Source organism: Schistocerca cancellata, chromosome 4 (assembly GCF_023864275.1).
Source record: "Schistocerca cancellata isolate TAMUIC-IGC-003103 chromosome 4, iqSchCanc2.1, whole genome shotgun sequence".
Classification (NCBI taxonomy): Eukaryota; Metazoa; Arthropoda; class Insecta; order Orthoptera; family Acrididae; genus Schistocerca; species Schistocerca cancellata.
The window spans coordinates 255,970,390-255,981,778 of NC_064629.1; the positions used below are offsets into that span (position 1 = coordinate 255,970,390).

The following is an 11,389-nucleotide window of genomic DNA, read 5'->3' on the forward strand; positions in this document are numbered from 1 at the left end:
TGCTCATATGGGAAAACTCCTTCTTAGTCACAAATGGTTCAAAATGGCTCTCAGCACTATGGGACTCAACTGCTGTGGTCATCAGTCCCGTAGAACTCAGAAGTACTTAAACCTAACTAACCTAAGGACATCACACACATCCATTCCCGAGGCAGGATTCAAACCTGCGACCGTAGCGGTCACGCGGTTCCAGACTGTAGTGCCTAGAACCGCTTGTCTTCCTAGTCACAAGTTGAGACTTTTCCTTGTTGGGAAATGCAGCTTGAGTGATATGCATATCCTTCTGAGGTAGAGTTTCAACGAGTTCTGGAGTGGCGCCTGCATAAAACGTAGCGTATCAAGGAAGTGGAGGGTAATTCTTGGCGTCACTCGTTTGGAGACTGAAATGCATTTCTCGAAGCTCTCAGGTAGGTCGCTGGCCTGAACTTTCTCCAAACCGAAATCAGCCAAGTGCTCAACTAGAAAGTGGGTGTCATACTCACATAAATTATGGAAGAAAACCGTTATGTGTCATGGTAGCTGGTACTTCAAACTGAATGCGTTGTGAGCTGTGGCACGAAACTTCCCTGTAAGATAACCGTGGTCCCTACGAGGAGTTTCCGCTTTTCTGTCTAATGGCAGCCTGCAGATATGACAATCAACCTCATTATTAAACAAATCTTCATTCTTCTTCGATTTGGTCACAGGGACATTGTTGCTGTAAAGCTTATCAACCTCCCGGGAAAATTTTTTGGGCTCAGTGAGCAGCCAAACCGCAGGATTATCCCTGACATATGATTTGTAGTGGTTAAGACTGGAATCATAGGATGATACAATTTGGTATGCTGCCATATATGGTACATGTTTTTCTGTAAGGGTGGTATGTGAGGCTGTAGGGTCACCTCCACAGCGGGTCGCAGGGGTGAGGAGGCATTCAAAGTTGGTGTACACTTCAAATGGGCATCGCTCCTGGTGGTGAGCATTCTTGAACTTTATGAATTTGTTTTCCTCAGTAGGCATAATAACATGTACCGAGTCCTTGGAAGCACAGTGTACTAGATGCGCCACTAATAACTTGTCTGAGGAGAAATAATCCAGGCACCATAAGCAAATATGCGTATTATGTTCCTTTTTCGACAGTTGGCTGTAAAGGAGGCCATGTATTTGATCCAAACATAGTGATAATTATCACCTTCACAGAAAAGCAGCATGTTTACATGCAGCACATGCTCACCAGCAAATTTTGTGAGATGGAGGGGCCAATAAATGTATGTTTGTCTTGGTCATCTGACTTGCTTTTCCTCTTCAGTCCATAAACATAAACGGATATTCGGGTATTCTGTGCCTCAAAATTAGGTATGTCCTCGATCCTGATGGGGAAATCGATAGCATCAAAGGTATAACACTTATGAATGTCAAGTTATCTGCCGCACTGAGTTGTGCGTTTAGGATGTTTTGTGAAATTCCTCTCCCAAGCCAAAATAGGGCGTGCAAAACAAGCCTGATCCTTTCTATTTTCGACATTAATGCATGCCTGCTTATTAGCTACATCTTTAGGGAGTTTGATACAGCTACTCCCTCCTAATACCATATCATAGACATTTGCATGGATGTCAAGGGGGAGTATTCGGCTGAGTGCTTCGGTTGGCCCTGCGACTTCCATTTCGGAAAACCGGGCCAGTATAGCCCTCAATGTGGATTTACAAAACCATTCGGCGATTGACGTGCTCCGTGTTATCACGCCATTTTTCCCCAAAGATAATGAAGAGTTGTCTCTTCAGCACCAGAATCAACTTTTGAGGGGGGGGGGGAGCACCAGAATCAACTTTTGAGGGGGGGGGGGGAGGGCGGGGGTGTGATAGTTCGATGCAGAGCACAGAACTGCATTAAATGGCGGGATACCACGGATAATTGAGGAGCTCCGTTTACACGACAGGAAGGCCCGCCCTTAGAAAACCAACTGGGTCGCGGTACCCTCCTGCCGGGTTCTCGATCCTTGTGAACGAGATTTGCTCCTCACTGACCTGGTGTCCACTACAAGAATGGGAGAGATAACTGCCACTAGCCATAGGATTTTCTCAAGTACTACTACTGTAACTACAAGTAGTCGATTGGGTGGGCGAGGTGGACAGAGTTATGTGCTGTACTTCTCGTAATCAGCGAAGACGTGACGGAGGAGGAGACGCTGCGGAATCGGGCCTCTGCGAGCAGCCTGGTTGCTGCAGTCCTGACCAAATAGCCTAAGGGAGGGCAGCCCAATGACGCCAGGGCGATGCTGTGGCGGCCGCGGCCGCGGCAGGGTCGGGGATGGGAGCAGCGGCGGCCGCTTCCCTCCTGACGACTGGCGGCGCTCTTGCCGGTGAAGCACGAGGCACAGGAACTCGTTTAGATGTTACAGTCTTCGCCTCCAACGGTACCCGAGCCACGGTGTATTGCGGGAATTGTTTCCCTGACGGAGATGCTGTAGAATAATGAAAAAAAATAATAAACACAAGTTCTAGACATCCCTTGCTGTCACTACTGCTGCAGGGAAAGAAAGACTACTAATTACTTGTAATCAGAGTGAGTGTATATATTACCTGTTTCATTCTGACTCCTTGACATTTCCTTCATTTCCTCATGACGACGAAGGTCTCTCTCCACGTCCTCCACCCACTGTGGCATTTCGCCCTCGCCTGAATCTGGGTAGATCCATCGATTCGTTTCCGCTATATAACCTGCAACACAATGTTCTAATAATAACAAAACATTCAGACACAGAATCTATGGGAAACTAAAAATACATATAAATATATTTTTAGAATACACACTTACATGAGATCTGCGATGGTTACTGGATATCTCTGGCACATACTCCTCCCTTTACCCCTTCGTATGCCAGGAAGTCATCCACAGCAACTAAGAATATACACCATATTACATATACGATGAAACTTAATTCTCACAGTAATATGGAGATTTAAAAAATTAATGGATATCTATACTCAAACAATACGAAATTCTTAGTCAAATGAAAAAAGAAGGAGCGTTTTATCAAATCCAATCCTCGAAATCATCTACAACACCGACATCATATTACGTAATCGATGACATTTCTTTAGAAAGAAACTAAGTATACGCTACATATAGTCCAACAGTACGAAATTCTTAGTGAAAAGATAATATTTATAGATTTTGGTCCCTCTAAATCTTCTACAACAACCTCAGACTCGTTGATCACAATACATTACATATACAATGAAAGACATATATACTATTAATGATGATATTGCTGCTGTTGCTCCAGCTCATGCCTCTGCTGCTGCTGCTGCTGCTGCTGCTGCTGGTGCAGCTGGTGCCACTGCTATTGCAGCGGCAGCCACTGTTGTTGCTATTGCTGCTGTTGATGCAGCTGCCACCACTGTTGCTGCTGCCACTGCTGTTGCTGTTGCCTCTCAGCTTCATCAATTACCCACAGGATATATGCTGAAACAATGAGACATGTATTCAGTACGAAATTATAACTGAAAAGAAAGTTATTGTTATCCATTTTGATCACTCGAAATCATCTACAGACTCGCTGGTCGCATCAGCACTACAAAGACTGAATATATACTTACAATGCTGCCGATGCTGCTTCTGTTGTTGCTGCTGCTGAAGCAGCAGCTGCCGCCACTGTCTCTGCTGGTGCAGCACAGGGTTCATTTTATCCACGCTTTGGTGTTGGTGGATATGCGCAGAAACAATAAGAAGAAGAATAACAAATGTATTCAATACCACCAAATTCTTGGTGGGAGAGAGACGTTACAGTTACCGACTTCAATCTGTGCTTACCAGGTAATTTCCCATGCTGCTTGCCCGCATCTCGTGGTCGTGTGGTAGCGTTCTCGCTTCCCACGCCCGGGTTCCCGGGTTCGATTCCCGGCGGGGTCAGGGATTTTCTCTGCCTCGTGATGGCTGGGTGTTGTGTGCTGTCCTTAGGTTAGTTAGGTTTAAGTAGTTCTAAGTTCTAGGGGACTGATGACCATAGATGTTAAGTCCCATAGTGCTCAGAGCCATTTGAACCATTTGAGCCCATGCTGCTTTAACGGCCTCTACCGTTTTCCGCCACTGGCACTAACGACAGTGCTTGAAGCTGCTGCTGAAAGTTTCATTTTTTTCAGCTCAGCCGGTAACACGCACGCAGAAAAGGAGGAAACTGGCACCCACAAATGAGAGTAAGACGATCGACCTCACGCTACAGTGGCTGACGACAGAATGAGGGTCACTGGAGTCAGAGTGGTCTTTATATACCTTCTGCCCCATCCAACCATCACTTTCCTCAGGGAAAGGATAGGAATGCAGCATTCCACCCCACCAGCAGGTGAATGATGGTCTGAGCACTCTGTACGGGTCTGACCACGCTGGAGAAGTCCGTGCCGGTCTGTGAACATTGCCTGTGTCCTGCCGATTGTGGGATTTCTGCTGTTCAACAAAACCGAACGTGATATTAAATGTAGACAATTATCCCCCCCATTTCGTGATAACTTTACGTTCAGCTTTCTATGTATCTAGGGTCGCCACAATTTCTATCTGACAAACCGGGACATTTGCCTCAAGTTGACTGAAAATGGAGGTAATTTGCGAAGAACAAATCGGGCCAAAATGGGCTACTTCTCTTAAGCTTACAATAGTGAAAGATTGGAGGAAATGCTGCTTTTAGTTGCGGACAGCTGCAGCTACGTATTTGTCTGCTAGTGTCGGGCGTTAACAATAATTTTAGAATTGTTGATGATTTTATTATGCCCAACGTCACGTTTTTCGAGGGTTTGTAAACATTAAACAGTTTGGAGCTTAGCGTGAAAGTATAGTTCACCGATTTCAACGACATGATGATCTGTAACGGTATGACGGCACATTGCTAATTTTGCTGCTGCTACTAATTGCCCTCTCCGCCCCCGTTTGAATGAATCTGAAACAAAGAAACTGTCCATTTTTTGAAGTGTCTCCAGATTGTGCTTTACGTCAGTTAAATGATACTTAATATCTGCTATTCCCTCATAGTCATTCTGTTTCATAGTCACGCCTCCAATTCGTGTGAATGTTTCTTCTCGAAATGAAAACTTCCTCTTACGCACTTTGAGTTCACTTGAAGCAACCAAACACGATATTCACAAATTAACCGCTACACGACCCAGAAAAAAGTGAATCGCGTTGCTGTAAAGCTAAAACTAAAGTGACATAAGGGACGCTGCTGGCAGCCCATCACTGTGGCATCGATATTCGAGTCATTCTGCTTAAATCGTGGCTCATAGTGCCGGACGCCTGTGCTTTATAACGCTTGTTTGAGAGAGTCTTGACAGGATGCATCACCTTTCGGAAGCACTGACTGGAAAACTTAAACATCAAATAATTTCCTACAACTGAAGATAATCGAGACATGTAGCTGGTATGAATGTGGGCATGCCATAATTTTTTTGGGTGCTGTACACATAAAGGATAACTGCACTGTTTGTCTGAAATGCATCTATGTTGCAGTGTAAAGTTACTGTGGCTTATGATCAGGCATGTCCAGGGGAAATGACTGTGTGTCATATCGTGAGGGAGATATAGATTCAGCACATCGATAGCCGTAAGAACAATGAAAGATTTTTTTTACTTGGAAAATTATGTGTGCCATAGATATTGGAGATTCGTTCCAGAAGCAGGTTCATCAAGAGGAGACATTTCCAGTACGTTGCGCGATGTCTGCTTGCGGAAGCAATCCTATTTAATTGTAGTTACACTGATAAATATGTGTCTAGTTCCCAATATTCTTGTGAGTCTGGAGATGGGCGTAGACAGCGTAGCAGCAAGCATTGAGGTTGGCACCAGAAACAGCATCTCAGTGGACCCCTTTGTTCGGAGATGGGCTTGCACACCTTTTGTACACCAATTCAGAGAGTCCGAGAAAGCTTCCAGCTTATGACAATTTGCCTCGCGGCTCCCCCTGGGCGGGTGAATAGTGAACTAATACCCAGTTTGCATTTAGTTGCCTTTGGGAGCACGTGTGTGGCATGGATACTTTGCGGAATTTTGAGAAGTCAATACGACGAGTGTTTGTGCTGGGAGTATTGATAGCGTTCCAAATCCTACCGATAAGGTGCTCCTGCGATGGGGGCTAGTCCACGGCCTGCTAGTCTCTTGTTTGCGTGTCTTTACGTCAGTCTACTGCATTATTTCGACAATTTACGAGTAGTTTGTTGATCTGTAGGCAATGTAGCTTAACCCTAAGCACTTCAGGGCAACAGTTTTGTAATAAATGAATTGCATGAATTCCTTCCCTAAATAAACTGTTCCAAAGTAAATAAAGTACACTCCTTCCTCTTTCCAGCAGCCCAGCACAGGCTGCGTCCTTTTCTGTAATCTCCTCCCCCTCCCCCCCAAGACCGCCATCTAGGCTTATGTCAGGGAAGGGAAGACAGCATCCCATGGTGACAGTACTGTGCACTAAGTCAGTTGGACTCCAGACCTCATGGTAAACACAATGGATGGAGTTGCAATCGAATTCCCTCCAAGTGAACGATTAAATAAGTCTTTTTCCCACCAATTTTTGGAGGAAGTTTCGGAGGGTAGGGGGTTTACCAAAGGGGAAGAAGTTAATTAATTGATCAATTTAATTAAGTAGTCAATCAAATTGATAAGAACGAAAATGCCTAGTCCAAAAACTCAGACTTGAAAGTGTACCTGTGGCAGCGAGGGAGGAGGTTTCCTTTGGGGTAGGGGGTGGGGAATGGGGAGTGGGTGGGATAACAATAGGTTAAGGACCTGTAAATCAAAAGGAGGGATTCTTTTAGCAGAACGATAGGTTAACGACCTGTCAATCAAAGGAGAACAATAGGTTAATGGTATGTCGCTCAAAGGAGAAAAATAGGTTTCTCCTGTGTGCATACCTGCCCCTCATGTAGGCAACCTGCACGAACAAATGCGCTGGTGCGGCCCTTGTCCCACAACCACCATGATCCTATTAACTACAAAGTCGATTTGTTTCGTTAAAAACATGAGAAACGTGAAAGTTCCTTGCCTACTGTAAGTACGTCTATCCCTTATCAAGTCATTTAGATAAGTATTTTTGCCTGTATGTTCACATACATCACACTGAATGATATCTCAGCTTCCCATTTCATACATAATTCTTCTTGTTTCATGGCTCCAGTGTGACCTAAATCAACTCTGATCCACACTCGGACAGTGGCAATTATTTCTGAGTCATCAGTAAAAATATCTGAGAAAAATTGGGGTAAGTGCGAGCAGGACTCCCGGTCTGAGGTTTCTGCAAAAAATTAATTATGTACAGGGTGATTCAAAAAGAATACCACAACTTTAAAAATGTGTATTTAATGAAAGAAACATAATATAACCTTCTGTTATACATCATTACAAAGAGTATTTAAAAAGTTTTTTTCACTCAAAAACAAGTTCAGAGACGTTCAATATGGCCCCCTCCAGACACTCGAACAATATCAACCCGATACTCCAACTCGTTCCACACTCTCTGTAGCATATCAGGCGTAACAGTTTGGATAGCTGCTGTTATTTCTCGTTTCAAATCATCAATGGTGGCTGGGAGAGGTGGCCGAAACACCATATCGTTAACATACCCCCATAAGAAAAAATCGCAGGGGGTAAGATCAGGGCTTCTTGGAGGCCAGTGATGAAGTGCTCTGTCACGGGCTGCCTGGTGGCCGATCCATCGCCTCGGGTAGTTGACGTTCAGGTAGTTACGGACAGATAAGTGCCACGTGGTGGCGCTCCATCCTGCTGAAATATGAATTGTTGTGCTTCTTGTTCTAGCTGAGGGAACAGCCAATTCTCTAACATCTCAAGATACTATAGTCAAGTTACAGTAGCACCTTCGAAGAAAAAGGGACCAAAAACTTTATTGGCTGAAATGGCACAGAAAACGTTCACCTTAGGCGAGTAACGTTCATACTGAGTTGTTTCCCGCGGATTCTCAGTGCCCCATATACAGACATTGTGACGGTTGACTTTCCCGTTAGTGTGGAAGGTTGATTCATCACTAAACACAATGAAACTTGAAACTTCCTGGCAGATTAAAACTGTGTGCCCGACCGAGACTCGAACTCGGGACCTTTGCCTTTCGCGGGCAAGTGCTCTACCAACTGAGCTACCGAAGCACGACTCACGCCCGGTACTCACAGCTTTACTTCTGCCAGTATCTCGTCTCCTACCTTCCAAACTTTACAGAAGCTCTCCTGCGAACCTTGCAGAACTAGCACTCCTGAAAGAAAGGATATAGCGGAGACATGGCTTAGCCACAGCCTGGGGGATGTTTCCAGAATGAGATTTTCACTCTGCAGCGGAGTGTGCGCTGATATGAAACTTCCTGGCAGATTAAAACTGTGTGCTCGACCGAGACTCGAACTCGGGACCTTTGCCTTTCGCGGGCAAGTGCTCTACCAACTGAGCTACCGAAGCACGACTCACGCCCGGTACTCACAGCTTTACTTCTGCCAGTATCCTGTCTCCTACCTTCCAAACTTTACAGAAGCTCTCCTGCGAACCTTGCAGAACTAGCACTCCTGAAAGAAAGGATATAGCGGAGACATGGCTTAGCCACAGCCTGGGGGATGTTTCCAGAATGAGATTTTCACTCTGCAGCGGAGTGTGCGCTGATATGAAACTTCCTGGCAGATTAAAACTGTGTGCCCGACCGAGACTCGAACTCGGGACCTTTGCCTTTCGCGGGCAAGTGCTCTACCAACTGAGCTACCGAAGCACGACTCACGCCCGGTACTCACAGCTTTACTTCTGCCAGTATCTCGTCTCCCACCTTCCAAACTTTACAGAAGCTCTCCTGGTTCGCAGGAGACGAGATACTGGCAGAAGTAAAGCTGTGAGTACCGGGCGTGAGTCGTGCTTCGGTAGCTCAGTTGGTAGAGCACTTGCCCGCGAAAGGCAAAGGTCCCGAGTTCGATTCTCGGTCGGGCACACAGTTTTAATCTGCCAGGAAGTTTCATATCAGCGCACACTCCGCTGCAGAGTGAAAATCTCATTCTGGAAACATCCCCCAGGCTGTGGCTAAGCCATGTCTCCGCTATATCCTTTCTTTCAGGAGTGCTAGTTCTGCAAGGTTCGCAGGAGAGCTTCTGTAAAGTTTGGAAGGTAGGAGACAGGATACTGGCAGAAGTAAAGCTGTGAGTACCGGGCGTGAGTCGTGCTTCGGTAGCTCAGTTGGTAGAGCACTTGCCCGCGAAAGGCAAAGGTCCCGAGTTCGATTCTCGGTCGGGCACACAGATTTAATCTGCCAGGAAGTTTCATATCAGCGCACACTCCGCTGCAGAGTGAAAATCTCATTCTGGAAACATCCCCCAGGCTGTGGCTAAGCCATGTCTCCGCTATATCCTTTCTTTCAGGAGTGCTAGTCCTGCAATGTTCGCAGGAGAGCTTCTGTAAAGTTTGGAAGGTAGGAGACGAGATACTGGCAGAAGTAAAGCTGTGAGTAGCGGGCGTGAGTCGTGCTTCGGTAGCTCAGTTGGTAGAGCACTTGCCCGCGAAAGGCAAAGGTCCCGAGTTCGAGTCTCGGTCGGGCACACAGTTTTAATCTGCCAGGAAGTTTCATATCAGCGCACACTCTACTAAACACAATCTTTGAAATGAAAGATTCATCTGTTTCCATTTGAGCAAGTATAAAATCACAGAAATAGAATCTTTTAATCTTATCAGCTGCAGACAGTGCTTGAACCAATTTCAGACGGTAAGTTTTCATAACTATCCTTTTTCGTAGGACTCTCCATACAGTTAATTGTGGAATTTGCAGCTCCCTGCTAGCTCTGCGAGTCGATTTTCCTGGGCTGCGAACAAATGCTTGCTGGATGCGTGCTACATTGTCATCACTCGTTCTCGGCCGTCCAGAACTTTTCCCTTTGCACAAACACCCATTCTCTGTAAACTGTTTATACCAACGTTTAATACACCACCTATCAGGAGGTTTAACACCATACTTCGTTCGAAATGCTCGCTGAACAACTGTCGTCGATTCACTTCTGCCGTACTCAACAACACAAAAAGCTTTCTGTTGAGCGGTCGCCATCTTAGCATCAACTGACGCTGACGCCTAGTCAACAGCGCCTCAAGCGAACAAATGTACAACTAAATGAACCTTTATAGCTCCCTTAATTCGCCGACAGATAGTGCTTAGCTCTGCCTTTTGTCGTTGCAGAGTTTTAAATTCCTAAAATTGTGGTATTTTTTTTGAATCACCCTGTATATAGATAGTTCATCCGTCGTGGGATTCGAGAATTTCGACGACATTCGCCTTTCATCGATATCGATACTTGCAAGATATCGAAATATGTGTCATAAATAGCGGTAGATTCTGGTTGATTTGACATGGGAGCTTAACTCTTTGACTACTGGGAACGTGTTAACACGTAATGACATGGGAGCTTAACTCTTTGACTACTGGGAACGTGTTAACACGTAATGCCTCGCTGTTCCCCTGGAGCGCCCGACATGTTTAAGCGCGGCTCTTGGGTTTTCCTACAGCGCTAAGGACCTGTTCCGTATCGTGCCATCGGCCTTTTCATGGCTAGGAACGAGTTTAGGAGCACTGAGTCACAGCTACCTGAGCGCGACAGACGTGTAAACACGCAGAGCTGTCTTTCGCCCTGCTCTTCCAGTAGCTCTTCAGTGGTCTCACTGTATAGTTCGAGAGTGCGTAAATGTTTGTTTCTGTGTTACCTCTTTGCAGAATTCCACTTTGCTTCCCGTGTTTTCGTCAGTTTTCTTGTTTTCTGTAGGAGAATTATCACGTCTCAGTTCAGAAATGGTTCAAATGGCTCCAAGCACTGTGGAACGTAACATCTGAGGTCATCATCCCCTATAATTAGAACTATGTAAACCTAACTAACCTAAGGATATCACACACATCCACGCCGAAGGCAGGATTCGAACCTGCGACCATAGCAGCAGTGCGGTTCCGGACTGAATCGCCTAGAACCGCTCGACCACAGTGGCCGTCTCACATCGCTGTGGTTGCACAGATAAACATATCCTGGATATGCTCACTAGGAGCGACAGTGTGTTTGACTTATCTGATCTTGCTAGCAGTGATGAGTCTTCAACAGAATCTCGAGGCTGTAGTTCTCAGCCCTTTACTCCACAAGGGAGAGCAAGAATTACAGTCAGCAGTTCTTCTGCATCCGAGGAATCAGAAAGTTACAGTGATGAGGTGCGGAAAAGAGCGCACCTAAGTGACATGTTTGACTGGAAGAAAACCGATATACTGCCCTTAAACCATTACTTTGATGACTCGAGTTCAGGGCACTAAAGTCAACTAGATGTTGACCCAAGCATTCTTTCATTTCTTCTTATATTTATGTCTGAAGAATTACTGCAATTTATTGCAGACGAAACAAATCGTTTTTACCTTAACACTAGAGAATTTTCT

The 11,389-nt window shown here is 45.5% G+C and overlaps 2 non-coding genes across 2 annotated transcripts; both read left to right on the top strand.

Annotated features, from left to right (window-relative positions):
- The first annotated feature begins 8,854 nt into the window (after positions 1 to 8,854).
- On the top strand, positions 8,855 to 8,929 carry Trnas-cga (transfer RNA serine (anticodon CGA)). The gene has a single exon. It is a non-coding gene; the product is annotated as a tRNA-Ser (tRNA).
- Positions 8,930 to 9,155: 226 nt separating this feature from the next.
- Trnas-cga (transfer RNA serine (anticodon CGA)) lies at positions 9,156 to 9,230 on the top strand. The gene has a single exon. It is a non-coding gene; the product is annotated as a tRNA-Ser (tRNA).
- The last annotated feature ends 2,159 nt before the right edge of the window (positions 9,231 to 11,389 follow it).